The following is a 22,048-nucleotide window of genomic DNA, read 5'->3' as shown; positions in this document are numbered from 1 at the left end:
GAGTCATTGCCATGCCACTGACTATGGCTATGTAATCCTGGGAAGACAAACTTTACCTCCTTGAGCTTTAGCTTCCTCACCAGCAAAATGTGTTTTATATCAGTATTAATTTCATCTATCCTATAAACACTAAATAAGATAATTTTTATTCAGTTCAGTTCAGTCACTAAGCAGTCTGACTCTTTGTGACCCCAAGGACTGCAGCAGGCCAGGCTTCCCTCTCCATCACCAATTCCTGGAGTTTACTCAAACTCATGTCCATCAAGTCAGTGATACCATCCATCTATCTCACCCTCTGTCATCCCCTTCTCCTCCCACCTTCAATCTTTCCCAGCATCAGGGTCTTTTCCAATGAGTCAGTTCTTCTGATCAGGTGGCCAAATATTGGAGTTTCAACTTCAGCATCAGTCCTTCCAATGTATACTCAGGACTGATTTCCTTTAGGACAGACAGAGTGGATCTCCTTGCAGCCCAAGAGACTCTCAACAGTCTTCTCCAAAACCACAGTTCAAAAGCATCAATTCTTCAACATTCAGCTTTCTTTTTAGTCCAACTCTCACATCCATACATGACCACAGGAAAAACCATAGCCTTGACTAGACAGACCTTTGTTGGCAAAGTAATGTCTCTGCTTTTGAATATGCTGTCTAGGTTGGTCACAACTTTTCCTCCAAGGAGCAAGCATCTTTTAATTTCATGGGTGCAGTCACCATCTGCAGTGATTTTGGAGCCCAAAAAAATAAATTCTGACACTGTTTCCACTGTTTCCCCATCTATTTCCTATGAAGTGATGGGACCAGATGCCATGATCTAAGTTTTCTGAATGATGAATTTTAAGCCAACTGTTTCACTCTCCACTTTCACTTTCATCAAGAGGCTCTTTAGTTCTTCTTCACTTTCTGCCATAATAGTGGTGTCATCTGCATATCTGAGGTTATTGATGTTTCTCCTGGCAATCTTGATTCCAGCTTGTGTTTCATCCAGCCCAGCACTTTGCATGATGTACTCTGCATGTAAGTTAAATAAGCAGGATGACAATATACAGCCTTAACGTACTCCTTTCCCAATTTGGAACCAGTCTGTTGTTCCATGTCTAATTCTAACTGTTGCTTCTTGACCTGCATACAGATTTCTCAAGAGGCAGGTCAGGTGGTCTGGTGTTCCCATCTCTTTCAGAATTTTCCACAGTTTGTTGTGATCCACACAGTCAAAGGCTTTGACATAGTCAATAAAGCAGAAGTAGATGCTTTTCTGGAATTCTCTTGCTTTTTTGATGCTCTAATGGATGTTGGCAATTTGATCTCTGGTTCCTCTGCCTTTGCAAATCTAGCTTGAACATCTGGAAGTTCACAGTTCATGTACTGCTGAAGTCTGGCTTGGAGAATTTTGAGCTTTACTTTTCTAGCATGTGAGATGAGTGTAATCATGTGGTAATTTGAACATTCTGTGGCATTGCCTTTCTTTGGGATTGGAATGAAAACTGACCTTTTCCAGTCCCGTAGCCTCTGCTGAATTTCCCAAATTTGCTGGCATGTTGAGTGCAGCACTTCCACAGCATCATCTTCCAGGATTTGAAATAGCTCAACTGCAATTCCATCACCTCCACTAGCTTTGTTTGTAGTGATGCTTTCTAAGGCCCACTTGACTTCACATTCCAGGATGTCTGGCTCTAGGTCAGTGATCACACCATCGTGATTATCTGGGTCATGAAGATTTTTTTGTATAGTTCTTCTGTATATTTTTGCCACCTCTTCTTAATATCTTCTGCTTAAGTTAGGTCCATACCATTTCCGTCCTTTATTGTGCCCATCTTTGCATGAAATGTTCCCTTGGTATCTCTACTTTTCTTTAAGAGATCTCTAGTCTTTCCCTTTCTATTGTTTTCCTCTATTTCTTTGCATTGATCACTGAGGAAGGCTTTCTTTTCTCTCCTTCCTATTTAGCCAAATATCTGGCATACAGTGTTTATTGAATGTCAGCTAATGTTATTACTGTAGGAAAAGTAAGTAAGTGTGGACATCCCATGGAAAACTGCCATTTCAACCAAGTCCTTGATTTACATTTATTTATTGATATTTATCCCTTTGATTTTCTCAAAAAAATAAGGATAGAGAGGCCATTAAGGGAACCAAATCATCATATCTGCTAGTGAATGATTTTCACCACAACCAAAATATCTTTATATAATCAAAAGTAGAAGGTCATGTAAGAGTCACCTAGTTAGGTACTATTGCAAATAAATGCAGTAATCCTGATCTTAAAAATTACCAATAACAAATTCTTTTAAGAAGATTTTTCTTGGATCTAACTGGAAACCCTCTGGCTAATATTTAAAATAATTTCACCTTTCCTCTTCTTTGATGATGAAGAATTGCTGATCTCTATGATTGTCTTAATAACCCTAAACAGAGTCAGAGTTTAATCACAGAATTATGGGCATCATATTTGGAAATGGTATTAAAGATTTTCAAGCCTAAACCATTCATCTTAAAGATGAAAAGAAAGCTGAGGCTGTCATAAGAACTTACATGCCAAAAGTCTTGAAGTTAGTGAATGGTGGACTCGGCCAGCAACACAAGCCTCCTGGCTCCCAACCCATTCTGTAAAGTATTGGCTTTGTGACATTCCTAGTTGTCTTAGTTTGGGCTCTCCTGATAGGGGATCCTGAAACAAGAACAAGAGTACAGATAGTTTATGTGGGAAGTAATCCTAGGAAGGACAAGTAAGTAAGAGGGGACAAAGAAAAGGAAGAGAAGCCAGTAGTGTGTTATTGAGTTGGTTACGTTGTCTACAACTGGGGTCCAATACCCTGTGGAGACTTTGTGGGAAATCATTTAGAAACCACTTCAGAAATTTTCCCTCTGAAATATTGGATACTGTAGTAGTGAAAGTCGCTGAGTCATGTCTGACTCTTTGAGACCCCATGGACTGGTCCTTGGAATTCTCCAGGCCAGAAAACTGGAGTATGTAGACTTTCCCTTCTGCAGAGTATCTTCCCAACCCAGGAATTGAACACAGGTCTCCCATGCTACAGGTTGATTCTTTACCAGCTGAACCACAACGGAATATTGGATAGCTGGAACATTTATCCACTGACCTCCTATCTTATATTTGTTGAGGTTTAGTTTCAAGTGCTTTTGGAGAAGGCAATGGCACCCCACTCCAGTACTCTTGCCTGGAAAATCCCATGGGTGGAGGAGCCTGGTAGGCTGCAGTCCATGGGGTCGTGAAGAGTTGGACACGACTGAGTGACTTCACTTTCACTTTTCACTTTCATGTATTGCAGAAGGAAATGGCAACCCACGCCAGTGTTCTTGCCTGGAGAATCCCAGGGACAGTGGAGCCTGGTGGGCTGCCGTCTATGGGGTTGCACAGAGTCAGACAGACTGAAGCGACTTAGCAGCAGCAGCAGTCTCAATTGCTTTAACACTATCACTTTCCCAGGATACACCTTTGTATGAGTTGAGTAGCTTTCTAAAAATCTGGAGACAGCGCTGAAATGCACAAGCAGAGAGGCACTGTGGAGTGCATGAGAAGGGATGAACTGTCCACTACAGCTGTGCTGAAATTGAATGTGCTCCAGGGATGTTAAATGGGACAATACAGGTGTTGGCTACACTGTTCACCAATATCTAGTTATCTTTCCTTTCTGAATAGAGAAGGGAAAGACTGCATTTGTCAGCTTTTATTCAATAGGGTGGAGCCATGTGAAAATAAAATATGAGCAGTAATCCCCTATTGCTTCTGGTTTGAGGCAATTAAATACTCATGTGCAAGCCTTCAGCACCTCTCTTTCCCTGGCACAGCACCATGAAGAATGCCTTGATATGGCAAGGCCAAAAGACCAAAGCACCTTGGACTCAAGAGCCATCATATGAGGAACAGCTATCTATAGGACCCATCTAGGACCCACAGTAGACTCTGTGAAAACAAGAAATAAACTTTTGTTGCATTAAGCCACTGATACCTGGGATCCTGTCTGCAACTGCAACATACTTAGCCTGTCCTAACTCATAAAGACTCTGCTATCTGTTAAGTCATATATATTAAGATATTTCTGAGGTTTTAAGAATGTGACATAGTGAACCTTCTCATGTTCTCTAAACTATTCTCTGTTATGATCATCAATAGATTTGTCCAGACACTGGTCAAGAGTAGGGCTGAAATCTGTGATCAGAGTAAACAGTAAAGTTTATGTGGAGACTGGATAAATACTGCGAATCTAACTATCATAATACTCTAACAATTAAGGTAACCAGCTTCAGTCAAACTATAGATTGACTGATAAAACTGCTCTGCTGTGGTTGCAATTACCTATACCCAATGCCAACACTTCAACATAGTGACAAAAAAAACACTCCAACACTGGTTCATTTGTCTATCCATCAACAAAAATAGTCTGCTTTTTTAACATCATGATAGCTACGCCTTTAAAGCCACTTCCCACATTAGAACCTTTAGCACATCTCTATTAGCCAAGATTCAAGCTGTTTAAAGACACCGTTAGGTTTACAGAGATGCTATAGTTATTACCCCACAGGTTTCCTTTACATCATTTTCCTTTTTCCTTCTATTGAAGAACAACACTTCTAAGTATTGAGAGCCACACCTTCAAGGCTTTCTACTCACAGCAGAAAAGCCTAAAACTCCTGGTCCTAAATTCATCTCTTTATAATGCCTGTGTATTTATCCACATGCTTTGCCATGATGGTTTCTGTCCTTAATGTGGTATATGACTCTGATAAAACCCCTGAATTTACTTTTTTTTTCATAGGCCAGGTTTTGTTTACCTCTCTCTCTCAGACCTGATTTTGACTTTTCTACTTCTACTCAGCATAACAACAATGCAGCAAATTCTACTCATGACAGAGATAGGACACTCACGGAGCACTTTACATCCATCAGAGCATCTGGAATCTTCCTAGGTGGCTGGATATTTCACCCTGTTCCAGTAGTTTTGGTGCTTGAGGCAGTTTGGGTGAAGAAGTATCAATGCACATTTGCAAATGGCATGCAAAAGCATCCCAGAGTTCCAAACTGGAAGATGAATGTGTCAGGATGCATTTCTTTCTTCTCCCATTTACTCTCAGGAGTAAAATAGTACATTTATTATAGTCCTTTACGCACATGAACATGACCATTCCCACGGGGCAAGGTAAAGGAAGAATGTCTGCTCGTGGCTTAGAATTCCTTCAAAATGATTCAGCACATTTGGGCCTAATGGTGGCATTTAAGCCATGCTCTTTCTTATTCTGTAATTAAATTAAGTTTAATTAGTTTCTCTCCCACCCTACCCCCAATGCTTCATATAATTGCTGTGCTTTGAGTTTCCGTTTATTCTAAAAATCTGAGTCACCTCCTAAAGGAACTACTAACATGGTTGTTAACACTGAGAGACACTGTAAAATGAATAAGTGGCAGGGGTCAGGAGAGAGAGGAAGAGGAACTGAAGTTATTTGTGTTGAATTATGCTTGAATTTCTCATTTATTCACTGGATGTCTATTATATGTGACACAGAGTTCTAGGCATAGTCAGTAACATGGAGTCATATGAAGAGCATACACTCGTACTTCTCCAGGAAAAGACAATTCAATTTATATATACTGGAGCAACAGGAAAGAACTCCAAAAACTTTCCAAATTTCCATTCAAACTGGGTCTTGAAGGAAAAACAGTATTTCATCAGGTCTAGATGGGATGGCAGTGAAATGTTTCAGGCAAAGAGAATAAAAAGCGTGAGCAAAAGTATCAATGTGGCAAAATGAAAGTCAATACTTCCGGTTGCCTGGGGCATATGATCCATGAAGGGCAGTAGTAGTCAACAAGACTACAAAGGCAGACTTGGAGCCACATCCCAAAGGGTCTTGAATGACAGCCTGAGGACTTCTGACACAATTCAGTACCTTAGGAGGAATCACTGATCATTTTTAAACTGGAAAGTCACATGATAACACTGTGCTTTAGGAAGATTAACCTGGAAGCAGCATATACAATGAATTAGAAGTGAGAAGAAAAGTGTATGTGTTAGAAGAGGGGGATTACTGTAAACTATAGTGGAGGCTTCCCAGGTGGCGCTAGTGGTAAAGAACCCGTCTGCCAATGCAGGAGACACAAGAAACACAAGTTCAATCCCTGGGTCAGGCAGATCCCCTGGAGAAGGAAATGGCAACCCACTCCAGTATTCTTGCCTGGAGAATCCCATGGACAGAGGAGCCTGGCAGGCTGTAGGTCATGGGGTCGCAAAGAGTCAGACATGACTGAAGTGACTTAGCGTGCATGCAAAGTGGAGTCATGTCACACACACAGATACATATGCACACGCACACTTTTAACCTAACATGTTAAATGATGTACATTCAATAGAAATAGGAAAATAACATTTTTTAAAATTTGTGAATTTTTTTGCCAACCATGTTACTCAAGAAATTTAGACTCTGGAGTGATCATGGGATGGGAACATGAATAAGCCCTTTCCTTAGCAGCTCTCTGATTTCTTCTGGGACTCTTATTGTGAGCATCTCACCATGCTGAGTATGATTCTATAATTATTGAAAATATATGCATTTATTTGGGCATAACACTGCTCCTACAGTCAAACCAACTACTTTCTCTAGTGCTCAAAAGACGTCAGCCATTTCAACCATAGAGCAACTATTGGCTGCACTGGATTATAACATGATATTAGTTTCCAAAGTGATATGTTCCTAACAGAGCTTTCAAGTGTTTGTTGTATGTACTGACTTTTATAACCTAAATCCTAAAATTTGTGATTCTAATATCTTGTGATTACCTAAGTGATATGTAACAGGGCCCCCAAGTGAGCCTGGTAATACTGGGAATTGAAAGGGAGAGATCAAAATGATTCCTATATGAGAAACACAATCTATAATAGATATGCAACTGATTGATAACTCATAAATTTGAGGCCTGTGCAACATAGAGAAATGTGGAATTTTGTAGATTCCATAGCAGATTCCACAGCAGATTGGGGAGGGGACAGATAATGGCTTAAATTTTGAACAAACTGAGTTTGCAAAGCTTAATGAGTCACCCAGATTTCTAATAGGAAGTTGTAACTGTGGACCTGAACTTTGGTCTGTGGTTCCCAAACTTTGTTGCATATTGTAATTACTTGAAGCAGCTCTTAAAAATGCTGTTTGGTTATTATTATTTAATTAGTACTGTGTACAATCTTGGCACTGAGGGTTTTATAAGCTTTCTAGGTATTTTAATGAATAGGAACCACTACCATAGGCAGAAAAATAGGAGTTAAAGACGAAAACTTATCACTAATACACAGAAAAATGATGACAGAAGCTATGCGAATGTTGGCAATTGCTTAGCAGGTATAATAAGAGAATAAAAAAGGCAAAGACTTTGAGGATTCCTGTCCCCTTATTGACTATGAGAAAGTAATAAATTATAGACAGCTGGGGTTAAGGATATAGCCTCTGGCCACAGACAAACTAACAATACCAAAGTAATATCTATATCCTCTCTCAATTGATAATTATAATAACTTAGATGTGCCAAGCATTATACATATTACTTTATATCATCACCATCACCATCATAAGCATCATCATCATCAATATTATCCAAAAGTCGTTGAGTGATTAATATATGACAACTTACACACATTATTTCATTTAATCTTCACAGAATTCCTATAAGGTCCCAATTTTATAAATAATAAAAATGAGGCTTAGAGAGATTAAGTAACTTGCCCAAAGTCATTTATTGGCAGAAGCAGGCCTTGAGTCCATAAATACCTGACTACAGAGCCTGAGATATGCATTCATTATATTCTTAACAGTCCAGGTAATTACTTTTAGTAATAATAGAAAACAAATTGACATTAAATTTACAAAGCCCTTTTACATCCCTCTTTTCACTTGATTCATTCAGAGAGGGTGTTATTGGCCTAGTTTTACAGATGAGAAAACTGACATAAAGGTTATATGACATCCTTAAAGTCACACAGTTTTATTGGTGAAGCCTTATTTAGACTGGGATAGAATCATAGAGTTTGTAAAATTTTTTCCTGCAAGACTTCCATGACCCACTGCCTCTCCCTGACTAGATCAAATGTCTGTCTTCTGTTTCCCTAAAGCACTCTTTTGCCTTATTAAAGTACTTACCATACTGCATTGTAATTGGTTGCTCATCTGTCTCCCTTATTAGTCTATGAGCTTAGTGAGGGCAAGAATCTTGCTTTTATTATTTATTCTTATGTCCAAAGCCTTAAAACTATATCTGGCACCCAGTAAGTACTCAATAAACATTGGTTGAAACAAGTCAAATTCATTAAGCCCTGTCTAGGTGATATGCAGTGAATGCATAGATGAGGCCAACAGTCCCTGTCCTCTATGTGGACAACCTTTGAACTGATGGTATCATTTACTCTATGCATTAGAGTTTTCAAAAAACATTTCATGGGAGAAGAATAAGGCTTTTGTGTGTTTTTTAAGGCCCAGGACAGTGCAATTGAATAGCACAAAAGTTTAAGCAAAGGGCCAGTATGAAGCCAAAGTTTCCCAAGTGAGAAAGTGAGAACCTGACTACGTTCTCCATCAACTACTGTTGCTCAGAGCACAAAGGGAAAGGAACGTGGTGTTGAATTGGGCTTACTGTGAACTGAGCCTGAAATGGACTATGGAGGGCTTTATATTTGTGAGTTTGCCTAAATCTTTGATGTGAATTCATTTTCTAATAATTTGATTCTTTATCCTCAAAGTGGAGGGCATATTTATAGGAACATGAGATAATGAAAGTATTATTCAGTTTGCCTCCAGTTTGTATTGCATTCAGTTCAGTTCAATTGCTCAGCCATGTCTGACTCTTTGTGACCTCATGGACTGCAGCACGCCAGGATTCCCTGTCCATCACCAACTCCTGAAGCTTGCTCAAACTCATGTCCATCAAGTCAGTGATGCCATCCAACCATCTCATCCTCTGCCGTTCCCTTCTCCTCCCACCTTCAATCTTTCCCAGCATCAGGGTATTTTCCAGTGAATCAGTTCTTCACGTCAGGTGGCCAAAGTATTGAAGCTTCAGCTTCAGCATCAGTCCTTCCAATGAATAGTCAGAACTGATTTCCTTTAGGATTGACTGGTTTGATCTCCTTGCTGTTGAAGGGACTCTCAGGACTCTTCTCCAACACCACAGTTCAAAAGCATCAATTCTTCAGTGCTTAGCTGTCTTTATGGTCTAACTCTCACATCCATACATGTCTACTGGAAAAACCATAGCTTTGACTATATGGAACTTTGGTGGCAAAGTAATGTCTCTGCTTTTTAATATGCTGTCTAGGTTGGCCATAGCTTTTCTTCTAACGAGCAAGAATCTTTTAATTTCATGACTGCAGAAACTATCTGCAGTGATTTTGGAGCCCACGAAAATAGTCTGTCACTGGTTCCATTGTTTCCCCATCTATTTGCCATGAAGTAATGGGACTGGATGCCATGATCTTAGTTTTTTTGAATGCTGAGATTTAAGCCAACTTTTTCACTCTCCTCTTTCACTTTCATCAAGAGGCTCTTTAGTTCCTCTTTGCTTTCTGCAATAGGGTGTTATCATCTGCATATCTGAGGTTATTAATATTTCTCCTGGCCATCTTGATCCCAGCTTATGCTTCATCCAGCCTGGCATTTCTCATGATGTACTCTGAATATGTTAAATAAGCAGGGTAACAATATACATCCTTGGCATACTCCTTTCCCAATTGGGAACCAGTCTGTTGTTCCATGTCCAGTTCTAACTGTTGCTTCTTGACCTGCATACAGATTTCTCAGGAGGCAGGTGAGTTGGTCTGGTATTCCCATCTCTTGAAGAATTTTCCGGTTTCTTGTGATCCACAGGGTCAAAGGCTTTAGCATAGTCAATGAAGCAGATTTTTTTTCTGGAATTCTCTTGCTTTTTCTATGACCCAACAGATGTTGGCAATTTGATCTCTGGTTCCTCTGCCTTTTCTAAACCCAGCTCGAACATCTGGAAGTTCTCAGTTCATGTACTGTTAAAGCCTCACTTGGAGAATTTTGAGCATTACTTTGCTAGCGTGTGAGATAAGTGCAATTGTGCAGTAGTTTGAACATTCTTTGGCATTGCCTTTCTTTGGAATTGGAATGAAAGCTGACCTTTTCTGGTCCTGTGGCCACTGCTGAGTTTTCCAAATTTGCTGGCATATTGAGTGCAGCACTTTCACAACATCATCTTTTAGGATTTGAAATAGCACAGCTGGAATTCTATCAACTCCACTCAATTTGTTCGTAGTGACGCTTCCTAAGGCCTACTTGAATTCACACTCCAGGATGTCTGGCTCAGGATGAGTGATCACATCATCATGGTTATCTAGGTCATTAAGATCTTTTTTGTATGGTTCTTCTGTGTATTCTTGCCACCTCTCCTTAATATCTTCTGCTTCTGTTAGGTCCATACCATTTCTGTCCTTAATTCCCATTTTTGCATGAAATGTATTGTGTTGCATAGGGCAGACAAATGGTAGACAACATGGACCCTGGCCTTGAGCAGATTCCAAGTGAGAGAGATTGGTTTGACATGAAGTCAACTAAACCAGCCATTGAAGGATGATATGGGAATGACTGCATAAACGTGACAACTGTATATATAAATGCAGTAGGAGAAAGTTAAAGTATCAGAAAGATCAGACAGGGGACTGGGTTTTCTGTGTATGTGGGCAGAATCACAGGGGAAGGGAATAGATTGAGCCAGAGACATGACATGAACTGGGACTTACTGAAGCTAAGGCATGCAGAATCATGCACCCTGAATCTTCCTGCCATCATTTCTTTTAAGGATACGCTCAGGAAAAAGTGCAGAAGAGGTCTACTATAGCCTCAGTTGGGAAAATTAATAAGTTTTAGCATCAAGGGAAAATTAATAAAATTAATGAAATGGTAGGCGAGGGCGTTGGCACTGTGTGCTTGTGAAACAAGATTTCAGAAATAGTTCAAGATCTGTGACTTGCTTTGCTGGCTCTAAAAAATGTCTCTGAATGTCTAATCCTATACTTTGTTGCCAGAACACCCACCAGTCTGCAGTGGGTTTGGTTATGCTAAGCAAAGGAAGAAACTGAACTCGTGGAAATTCTGCATGAACCATTTTCAATACTGAAATTTTACATGTCATGAAAGATATTTTTTAAAAAACAGGAATTTTTGCTTCTGTTTTTCAGTTTTTGCAAAACAGGCCAATTCAGGGAACAAAAGATCAAGAAGACAGGAAGGAACATAAAGATTTGGGACATAGACTTCAAAGGACCCAAAGTAGGAAGTCAGACAGATGACTCATCATGTCAAGGTTTTCATAGATAATTATAAATGGGGGCAACCTTCTGTGTAATCTGAAGTACCCTGCAGAAGGTACTTGGTCCAGGAACCTAGGAACTAAAGTACTTGCTACCTGCCCCCACCCCCCACCCCCGCCTTAAAGCAAGTGTAAAATTACTAGCAGGCAAAATGCAAATTGCCAAAGGCATTTTTCACAACCATATAAGGACAGTTTGGGGGGCTCCTACTTTCCCTTTGCTAGAGAACAAGAAACAGTCCTCTCCAGTCTATCTCAGCCACCATTTCCAATCAAAGTTTAGACCGACCTCATTGTCACAATAATCTGCATCTTCCTTGAAATCACTAATTCAGACATCCTACTCTTCACCACAACTTCCTGTCTTTTCAGTTCACTTATTCATACAACTGGTAGAAATAGGTCTTTTATTTCATTAAAATCTCCACTGACCCCTTCATTTTCTTTCCCTCTCTTTCTCTCTCTGTTCCCTCCTACTTAACTTTCTCCCTATTCATTGATATATCTGATGGCTCAGCATTATGATCAGCCTTTTTTTTTTCTGTTCTACTCTTTTTTTCTCTCTTTTTATTATTATTATTATTTTTTTTACTTTACAATATTGTATTGGTTTTGCCATACATCAACATGAATCTGCCACAGGTGTATAAGAAACGAATCCCCAGTCCAGGGTCGATGTATGATCAGCCTTTTGAAAATGCTACTAATGCTCTTTTCTTTCCCTTCTTCATTTATACCACCTGTAAAATTCAACACTAGAAGAAGCATAACACTCCCATGATCTGTGACTACAGCTAAAAGATAGAGAAAATGCCAGACCCAAGAAAATTGGGCATTGCTTATAAATTTATGATAAACTTAACATTAAACACTGCAAATATCTATGTTTCTCTAAGTTTCTCTCTCTCTTTTGCAAGGATTAGCTTTTGTTTTTCCTTCTAACACACCAAACTCACCTTCTCCCACTGTTAACCTGTCTCTCTTAGATAAGGATAATCTTGCCTCATATCTCATATAGAAAATAGCCTTCAAACAGGCATTATTCTGTCTTGCATCTGTGTTCATCTTCTCTTTTAATTATAATGGAACCTGGTAGTGCAGTTGGGCAGTCTAAGGCACTGGATTAATTATGGAAAAGTAACTTTCGTGCTTACAAAGACTAGCTGCTGTGCATGTACTCTGCTTCCCACCTTGACCTTTATAATCAGTGTTCAAAGATGCTTTATTTACCCACATCTAAGATAAAATTCTTTATTGATCCCATATTTTTATCTGTTATTGATCTCTGTCTATTCTCCACAAAATGAGTCTACCCCAAAGAGCTATCTGAACACTCACTCCACTTCCTCACTTCCCATTCACTTTTCCATGACTTCAATCTTCATCACTACAAAATAGCTTTTGCTTAAGTAGTCCCTATTGACTTCCATATTGCTAAATCTAGTAGACACTTTTCAGTTCCCATCTTCCTTGATATTTTGCATTGATATTTGGCTGAATTGACTACTGTCTACATTTGAAACTCCCTAGTTTCCTTCCAACTTGTGGCTCTTCCTTCTCAGATTCTTTTTTTCTGTTGTCATAAGCTATCTTCTGGGCTCCAAATGTATATAGAATATTTACATGTTACTCAGCATTTGATTTCTCAAAGGTGTCTTGTACTCAACATGTCTAGAACTAGACTCAATCTTCCCGCCACACCAAAAGAAATCTACTTCTTTCCCAATGTTCCCCATTTCTGTAAATAGTACTACTTATATCTCATTAACTAAAAAGAAAGTACAAAAGCCTTAATAAGGCCCTGAATTACCAACCACTAAAAACCTCTCCAATCAAATCTCTGGCTAGCCAGCTTTCCTATCCAAGAAGATCCAGCCTTACCACCTTTCTTTCAGTTCTTCAAATAACATATCTCGAGACCTTGATTCCTTTTATTTGGAATGCTTTTTTAAAAGAAAAAATAATTCTTATTTATTTTTAAACACTGAGCTTCAACATTTCTTATTCAGAGTTGATTTTCCTAATATCTACTTTAAATTATATCACCTCAGAATTTGTTAATATAAATTTATTTGTGTAATATCTATATCACCTTAATACTGTTTCCTCCATGAATGTAGAGACTATTTTTTAATCATCACTGTATGCACAGCAGCTACTGAAATGCTATTATATTTTTGGTAACTAAAAATAATTAATGAAAGAAAGAATGAATGAATAATAAACATTAAGTGGAATAAACACTAAGTGGAATTCTTAGGGTTAAGAAAAGGATGTCCTTTACTGTCCCAATTATTTGATGCACCTCTAAAAGTTTTGGCCAACTCAAGAAGCACAATAAAAGATATTTTAATAGTTCAAAAAGAAGTACCAAATTCTCAGTATTTCCTCACTGCCCACCTAGAAAAACAGTGATATTCCACTGAAAAATTAATAGAACCCTTAAGGTGGTTTAATAAGATAACTAGTTTCAAACTAAATATATAAAGTAAATATTTTTTTCCTACCAGAAATAGCCATTTAGAAGTAGACTGCAGAAAAAAACAATCATTTCAAATATAAAAGAAAAAATTTAACAATTAGGTATAAATAACTTCAGGTTACAAATGTCAAAGCAAAGGTGACTCTGATGCTCTCCTATAAAACCAACTGAAAAATAATAAGGATGGAAAATAGAAAAAAAATTACATTCTCAATAAAAGTAAAATGCAAATGCAGCCTTAGGTCACAATATATGAATAAGATTGTCTAGTGCAGAGAACATGCAACCTGGTTGAATGGGAAAACCAAAAGTAGAACACAAGTCACAGCAGATCTTTGGTAACATGGAACATTCTATAAAACGAAATATACCACTTTATGTGTTTTATTGGTAGTCACTCAGTCGTATCTGACTCTTTGTGACACCATGGACTATAGAACACCAGGTTCCTCTGTCCATGGAATTTTCCAGGCAAGAATAGTGGAGTGGATTGCCATGCCCTTCTCCAGCAGATCTTCCCAACCCAGGGATCGAACCCAGGTCTCCCACATTGCAGGCAGATTCTTTACTGTTTGAGCACCTTATAGTCCAAATCCACAGTTTCTTAAAGATAGCCGATATTTCCCTGAGCTCTCTTAAACCTGTGGAATGGCAGAAGAATGAGGGCTAAATGAGGAAATGCACAGACACAGATGGGGTTGGGGGAAAAGGTTATTGGCAGTCAGCTCTGCAATACAATTACACAGAAAACCTATAACACATAGGCTTCATTGCTAGCCAGTCAATCTTCCAGGGATTCTCAACTGGGTGTGGTACAATCCTCCACTCCCTAGAGCAGAATTTCTTAACCTCAATACTACTAATACTTCAGACCACATAATTCCTTGTCGTGGGAACTGTCCTGTGCACTCTAGGATGTTTACTAGCATCCTTGGCCTCCCCAGTTAGGATAATAAAAAATGTCTCTAGATATTGCTGAATGTTGAAAATAATCACTGCCAAAGGACACAGGTAAATGTGCAATGGTTTTTTAGAGTGTCACAATAACTGGATAGGGTTAGGGGCTGTTGGCATTTAATGTGTGAGACTGATTAAGTGACTAACTGATTTAAACATTTTATCCTTTCTCTCTACCCCATCCAAAAGGTTGAGAGTGACCCCTTTTCCAATCCAAATTTCCAAACATAGTGAGGGCCTAAGCTGGTGGTAGAAAATAAATTAAATGTAAAAGTTTTTATTTAGATTATGAAATGAGATGCCAGTCCAGGTTCGATGCACGATACTGGATGCTTGGGGCTAGTGCACTGGGATGACCCAGAGGGATGGTATGGGGAGGGAGGAGGGAGGAGGGTTCAGGATGGGGAACACATGTATACCTGTGGTGGATTCATTTTCATATTTGGCAAAACTAATACAATTATGTAAAGTTTAAAAATAAAAAAATTAAAAAAAGCACCTATCTTCAAAATCAAAGAAAGAATCCAATAGACATCCACACAAAGTAATAACTTATAAATGGGAATAAGAATTTAGGCTTGTCTCAAGCTTCCTACTAAAATATAGTAGAACAATATTGAGAGAATCCTCAGAGAAAGGGAATGTGACTCAAGAATGTTATGCCCATGTAAGCTATTTTTCAAATATAAAGGTAACTGAAAAACATTTTTAACATGCAAGAACTCAGGAAATGGAGTAGTCATGAGAAATTCAAGGTAAACAATAGTTTGAACTATAGAAGAAATAAGTCCTTATATACATAAAATTAGTGAACAAACCCTAAAACTGTTAACAGTGGCAGGTGATAGGAGGCGGCAACCACTACTAGCTGCCTATGGATATCTTATCTCTATTTCTTTCTTATGAGCAAAAGTACATTTTTATTTGGGGAAGCAATGTATCCAGTAGAGACCATACACTTTCCTAGAGCTCCCTTCAGTTTTGGCTAGACATAAGGGCCTAATTCTGGCAAACTAGATATAAGTAAAATTTGCTAGATGTTGCTTACAAGAAAAAATTTTTAAGGGGACAGACTTAGTTGACTGCCATGTTCTTTTATCTTTGATCCTGCCTAGAACATGAACTTGAGGCTGGAGGTTTAATATCATGAGTTGACAGGTATAAAAATGCATATCTACATGCTTCATGCAGAAAGGTAGAAAAATAAAAGAAGCCTGGACCCATGATTGCTTCTCTGAGTCACACTAGCTCCAGAATACCTACTACTCAAGTTCTTACAGCATAGAATGAACAAGATCTTGTGTGCTTAAGCCAAAATTAGTAAGATGTCTCATTTTATATAAGGAAGAAAATTGAATTCTAAAATCACACTAGAAGACTAGAGATATGGCACATGAAAAAGCTATACTTCTCATTGCATGTATTTTTGTACTATTAATGGGTTTTGCCATGGGACTATCTTTTTTTTTAATTTATTTTTAAAGTTTTACAAAAAATTTTGGCAACAATACATGGCATGTGGGATCTTAGTTACCTGATCAGGGATTGAACTCATGCCCCCTGCAGGGGAAGTGCCAAGTCTTAACTGCTGGACCACCAGGGAAGTGTCTGAATATCCTGCTTAGACTTATTTTTTTAATCTAGAAGATAGGAACTCAAAATAGTAACAAATTTTAGTAATAAACAGTAATGTCAAATATATATAACAAACATGTGCAACTTTACTGAAGTACATAAAAGAATATATTCACAAAAGATGAGATGAAAACTTGTATGGAAACACAAAGACCGCAAATAGCTGAAGCAATATGGAGAAAGGAAAACAGAGTTGGAGTAATTAGGCTCTGAATTCAGACTATACTACAAAGCTATCAAAACCCCATAGTGTACTGGTACAAAAACAGAAATATAGATCAGTGGAAAAGGACAGAAAGTTCAGAGATAAACCCATGCACCTATGGTTAACTATTCTATGAGAAAGGAGGCAAGAACATACAATGGAGAAAAGACAGTCTCTTCAATATGGTGGTGGGAAAACTGGATAGTTACATGTAAAAGAATGAAATTAGAACACTCCATAACACCATACACAAAAATAAATTCAAAATGGATTAAAAACCTAAATGTAAGGCCACATACTATAAAACTCTTAGAAAAAAACAGGCAGAACACTCTTTGGCATAAATCTCAGCAAGATCTTTTTTGACCCACTTCCTAGGGTAATGAAAATAAACAAATGAAATCTAATTAAACTTAAAAGCTTTTGTAGAGCAAAGGGAAGAACAAATAAAACAAAAAGACAATCCTCAGATTTGGAGAAAATATTTGCAAATGAAGTAACTGAAAAGGGATTGATCTCCAAAATATACAAACAGCTCATGCAGCTCAACATCAAAAAAGCAAACAACAAAATCAATAAATGGGCCAAGTATCTAAACAGACATATCTTCAAAGATACACAGATGGCCACAAAACATATGAAAAGATGTTTAACATCACTAATTATTATTGTTGTTGTTTTTCATTGCTAAGCTGTGTCTGACCCTTGGTTATTAGTTTTATTAGTAAAAAGTATTATCTGATTATTACTATTATTGTAGTTTTATTCCATCACTCTATTATTTTTTCTAATACTTAGAGAAAAACAAATTAAAACTAAAATCACATAGTACCTCACACTAGTTGAGAGGGTAGCAGGCAGGAAGGCCAGGGGGTCTTCAAACGGAGGAAATAGGCTGCAAGTGTCAGACATTTTTTGTCTCTCTGTTAAGAGGCAGGAGGAAACAAACTAGTGTTACATTTTTTCCCCCTTTTCTAAACAAATTTAAAAGGAGGTTTCTCTTAAAATTCTGTGTTGCCATAATGACACCTGGTTCCACCTGAACTTAACTTTTCTCAAACCTTGACCTAATCAATGCATTTTTCTTATGGAAATGTTTCACTTAAGCTATGTTAATGTACTATGCATTTACCCCAGTCTCTGTCTTCAACTCAGTTCCCCCTAAAGGCTCAGAACTGACTTGACAAACCAGTGTGTTATACTCATACATCCTTCTCCTAATCTATGTTAATGAAACTATATATTTGTATGGAAATCTGCCTTTCTTCAAGATTCTTGTCAATTGTTTTATGGCCCAGGATGACTCACCTGGTGCCAATACTATCTCAAAATGCATGCTGTGGGTGAGGGGCCTGGTGCCATTCTCTGAGTTTTGAACATTTCCTTCCTTTAATTAGCAGACTGCTGCTGCTGCTGCTGCTGCTGCTGCTGCTAAGTTGCTTCAGTCGTGTCCGACTCTGTGCGACCCCATAGACGGCAGCCCACCAGGCTCCCCTGTCCCTGGAATTCTCCAAGCAAGAATACTGGAGTGGGTTGCCATTTCCTTCTCCAATGCATGAAAGTGAAAAGTGAAAAGTGAAAGTGAAGTCGCTCAGTCGTGTTGCACTCTTAGCGACCCCATGGACTGCAGCCTACCAGGCTCCTCTGTCCATGGGATTTTCCAGGCAAGAGTACTGGAGTGGGGCGCCATTGCCTTCTCCGTAGTAGACTGCTAGTAGCTATATAACATCCAGCTAAAGACTAGCAGGGGGGTACTCTTTCTGCCCTCTTCTGATGTCTATGTCAGAAGCTTTCTCTATCTCTTTTATACTTTAATAAAACTTTATTACATAAAAGCTCTGAGTGATCAAGCCTCGTCTCTGGCCCTGGATTGAATCCTTCTCCTCCGGAGGCCAAGAATCCTGGCATCTTTCATGGTTTAGCAACAACCTTTCATAATTAGAATGGCCCTCATCAAAAAATCTACAAACAACAATTGTTGGAAAGGGTGTGGAGAAAAGAGAACCTTCCTATACTGTTGATAGGACTGTAAATTGGTATAGCCACTATAGAGAATAGAGAATAATATGGGAGTTCCTTAAAAAACTGAAAAAAGAACTACCATATGATCCAGCAATCCCACTCCTAGCATATACCCAGAGAAAACCATAGTTCAAAAAGGTCCATGCACCCCAATAATCACTGCAGCCATTTACAATAGCCAGGGCATGGAAGCAGCCTAAAGATCCATCAACAGAGGAACAGATGAAGAAGATGTGGTACATATATACAATGGAATATTACTCAGTCATAAAAAAGGACAAAATAATGCCATTTTCAGCAACATAGATGGACCTAGAGATTATCATACTGAGTGAAGTCAGACACAGAAAGACAAATATCATATGATACCACTTTTATGTGTAATCTAAAAAAAGGTATTAGTGAACTTAGTTACAAAAAGAAGTAGGTTAATAGATGTAGAAAACAGATTTATGGTTACCAGGGGATAAGGGGGCAGATGGATAAATTGGGCGATTGGGATTGACATATACACATTACTATATATAAAATAGATAACTAATAAGAGCCTACTATACAGCACAGGGAAATCTACTCAATACTCTGTAATGGACTACATAGAAAAAGGATCTAAAAAAGAATGGATATGTATATGTATAACTGATTCACTTTGCTGTATACCTGAAACTAACACAACATTGTAAATAAACTATATCCCAATTAAAATGATAAATAAACAAAACAGAAGAGAGGATCAACAAATCAAAGGCTCAGTTTTTGGAAAGACTAGTAAAATATGGAAACCATGTAGCAAATATAATCATTTAAAAAAGAGAGAGAAAAGGCATGCTAAAAATATAAGGAATGAGAAGCTGGGATATAATTAGAGATATACTGGAAACAAAAAATTCATATGGAAATTCCAAGACCAATTTTATGCCAATAAATTTGAAAATGTATAAAATGAATTTTCTGAAAAATAATTACCAAACTGACTTAAGAAATAAGAGAGTAAAACTTGGATATATGTATATAACAGGTAAAGAAACTGAATACAAAATTTTAAATATACACACAAAATCATAAGGACAATTCATTTGATTTTCATTTCACAGACAATTTTTACCTAAATTTCACAGAACAAATACTTTCTTTCGATGCCCTTTAAAAACAGTTGTTATATACTAATTTTTCTAGAGCTTTGGTTCTTAAACATGGTTTCACATTAAGATTACCTGGGGAGCATACCTGAATTCTTCACCTCCAGAGATCCTGATTTATTGTTATAAGCACAAACTCCTGAGCATCATTATTCTATACACACACACAAAAACAGTAATTCCCCAAATAATCCAAATGTACACCTAGGAATCACTGAACTAGTAAATAAAACAATAAATAAGTAAATTTCACTAAGTCACTGTTTGAGGCAAATATAAACATAATGTAAAATCCCAACTTGGACAGTACTAGAAGAAACTCAATCTCATTTATAATATAGGTGCACAAATTTTAAATACACTATTGGCAAACCAAATCAAACATGCATTAAAAGTACATGATGACAAGGTGTGGCTTAATCCAGGAATCAGAGATCTTTCAATACCAGAAAATCTAGCACTATTAATCATTATTTTAACACATCAAAGGGGGAAAAACATATAATGTAGATATAGAATTTTTTAAGAAAATACAAAGCCCACTCAAGAATGAAACAACTTTTAGCAAACTACAAATATATGGGATCTTCCTTAACAAGTCCAAACCAACAGCATGCATGTTAGTTACTGGGAAAATAATGAAAATACAGTATTCCTTTAAAGTTGAGAAAATGGTAAGAATGAACCTAAGCTTCTATTAAGCTTGTAACAAAATCCTTATCTGGTTCAAAAAGACAAGGAAATATAAAAAGACAAGGAAAATAAAAGCTTCAGAATGATCATGAAGAACTTCAAATGCTATCATTCATGGGAAACAATGCTATTAAAGATAGAGAGTTGTATCATGCTCATTAGTTGGGAGAAAATATTTTAAAGGTCACAATTTTGTTCCCAAGTTAATCAGTAAAGTCAGTGGAATTCCAAGTTAAGTTCCAAAAGGATATTTCACAGAAATGGACAGGGTGATTCTGAAATTCATTTGATGACAACAAAGGCCTAAAAGAAAATCAAGAAAACATCAAAGAATGATTTTTAAAGAGAGAAAACTTTTGCTACCATATGTCAAGAGTCATCATCAAGCTATAGTAATGAACACAGTGGTTGTTGAATCAAGGATATGCAAATAAAATAGTGGAACAGAAAATTATTGTTCAGTCTCTAAGTCACGTCCAACTCTGTGACCCCATAGACTGCAGCACACCAGGCTTCCCTGTCCTTCACCATCTCCCAGAGCTTGCTCAAATTCATGCTCATTGAGTCAGTGATGCCATCCAACCATCTCATCCTCTGTCGTCCAACTAGAAAAGACTGATATTAATATCTATACGGCAAACTGATATTCAGTTCAGTTCAGTACTGTTGCTCAGTTGTGTCCAACTCTGAGACCCCATGAATCGCAGCACGCCAGGCCTCCCTGTCCATCACCAACTCCCAGAGTTCACTCAGACTCACATCCATCGAGTCAGTGATGCCATCCATCCATCTCATCCTCTGTCGTCCCCTTCTCCTCCTGCCCCCAATCCCTCCCAGCATCAGAGTCTTTTCCAATGAGTCAACTCTTCGCATGAGGTGGCCAAAGTACTGGAGTTTCAGCTTTAGCATCATTCCTTCCAAAGAAATCCCAGGGCTGATCTCCTTCAGAATGGACTGGTTGGATCTCCTTGCAGTCCAAGGGACTCTCAAGAGTCTTCTCCAATACCACAGTTCAAAAGCATGAATTCTTTGGCGCTCAGCTTTCTTCACAGTCCAACTCTCACATCCATACATGACCACTGGAAAACCCATAGCCTTGACTAGACAGACCTTTGTTGGCAAAGTAATATCTCTGCTTTTGAATATGCTATCTAGGTTGGTCATGACTTTCCTTCCAAGGAGTAAGCGTCTTTTAATTTCATGGCTGCAGTCACCATCTGCAGTGATTTTGGAGCCCAAAAAAATAAAGTCTGACGCTGTTTCCATTGTTTCCCCATCTATCTGCCATGAAGTGATGGGACGAGATGCCATGATCTTAGTTTTCTGAATGTTGAGCTTTAAGCCAACTTTTTCACTCTCCTCTTTAGGTTGGTACAAAAGTAATTTCAGTTTTTGAATCATTGAAATTTGTCATTTGATATTGGATTACATTCTTAATAAATGTGGTTATGCTGTACATCATTTTAATGTGCATTTCTCATTTATGTTATTTTGCTAGACTTATTACTTGATATTTATTTTATGTTTATTTTAGACTATGGAAATGATGTTAGACAAAAAGAAAATTCAAGCTATTTTCTTATTTGAGTT

The sequence above is a fragment of the Bos mutus genome, chromosome X (assembly GCF_027580195.1).
Source record: "Bos mutus isolate GX-2022 chromosome X, NWIPB_WYAK_1.1, whole genome shotgun sequence".
Taxonomy (NCBI): Eukaryota; Metazoa; Chordata; class Mammalia; order Artiodactyla; family Bovidae; genus Bos; species Bos mutus.
The sequence above is the reverse complement of the archived record's forward strand: the minus strand, read 5'-3'. Positions refer to the sequence as shown.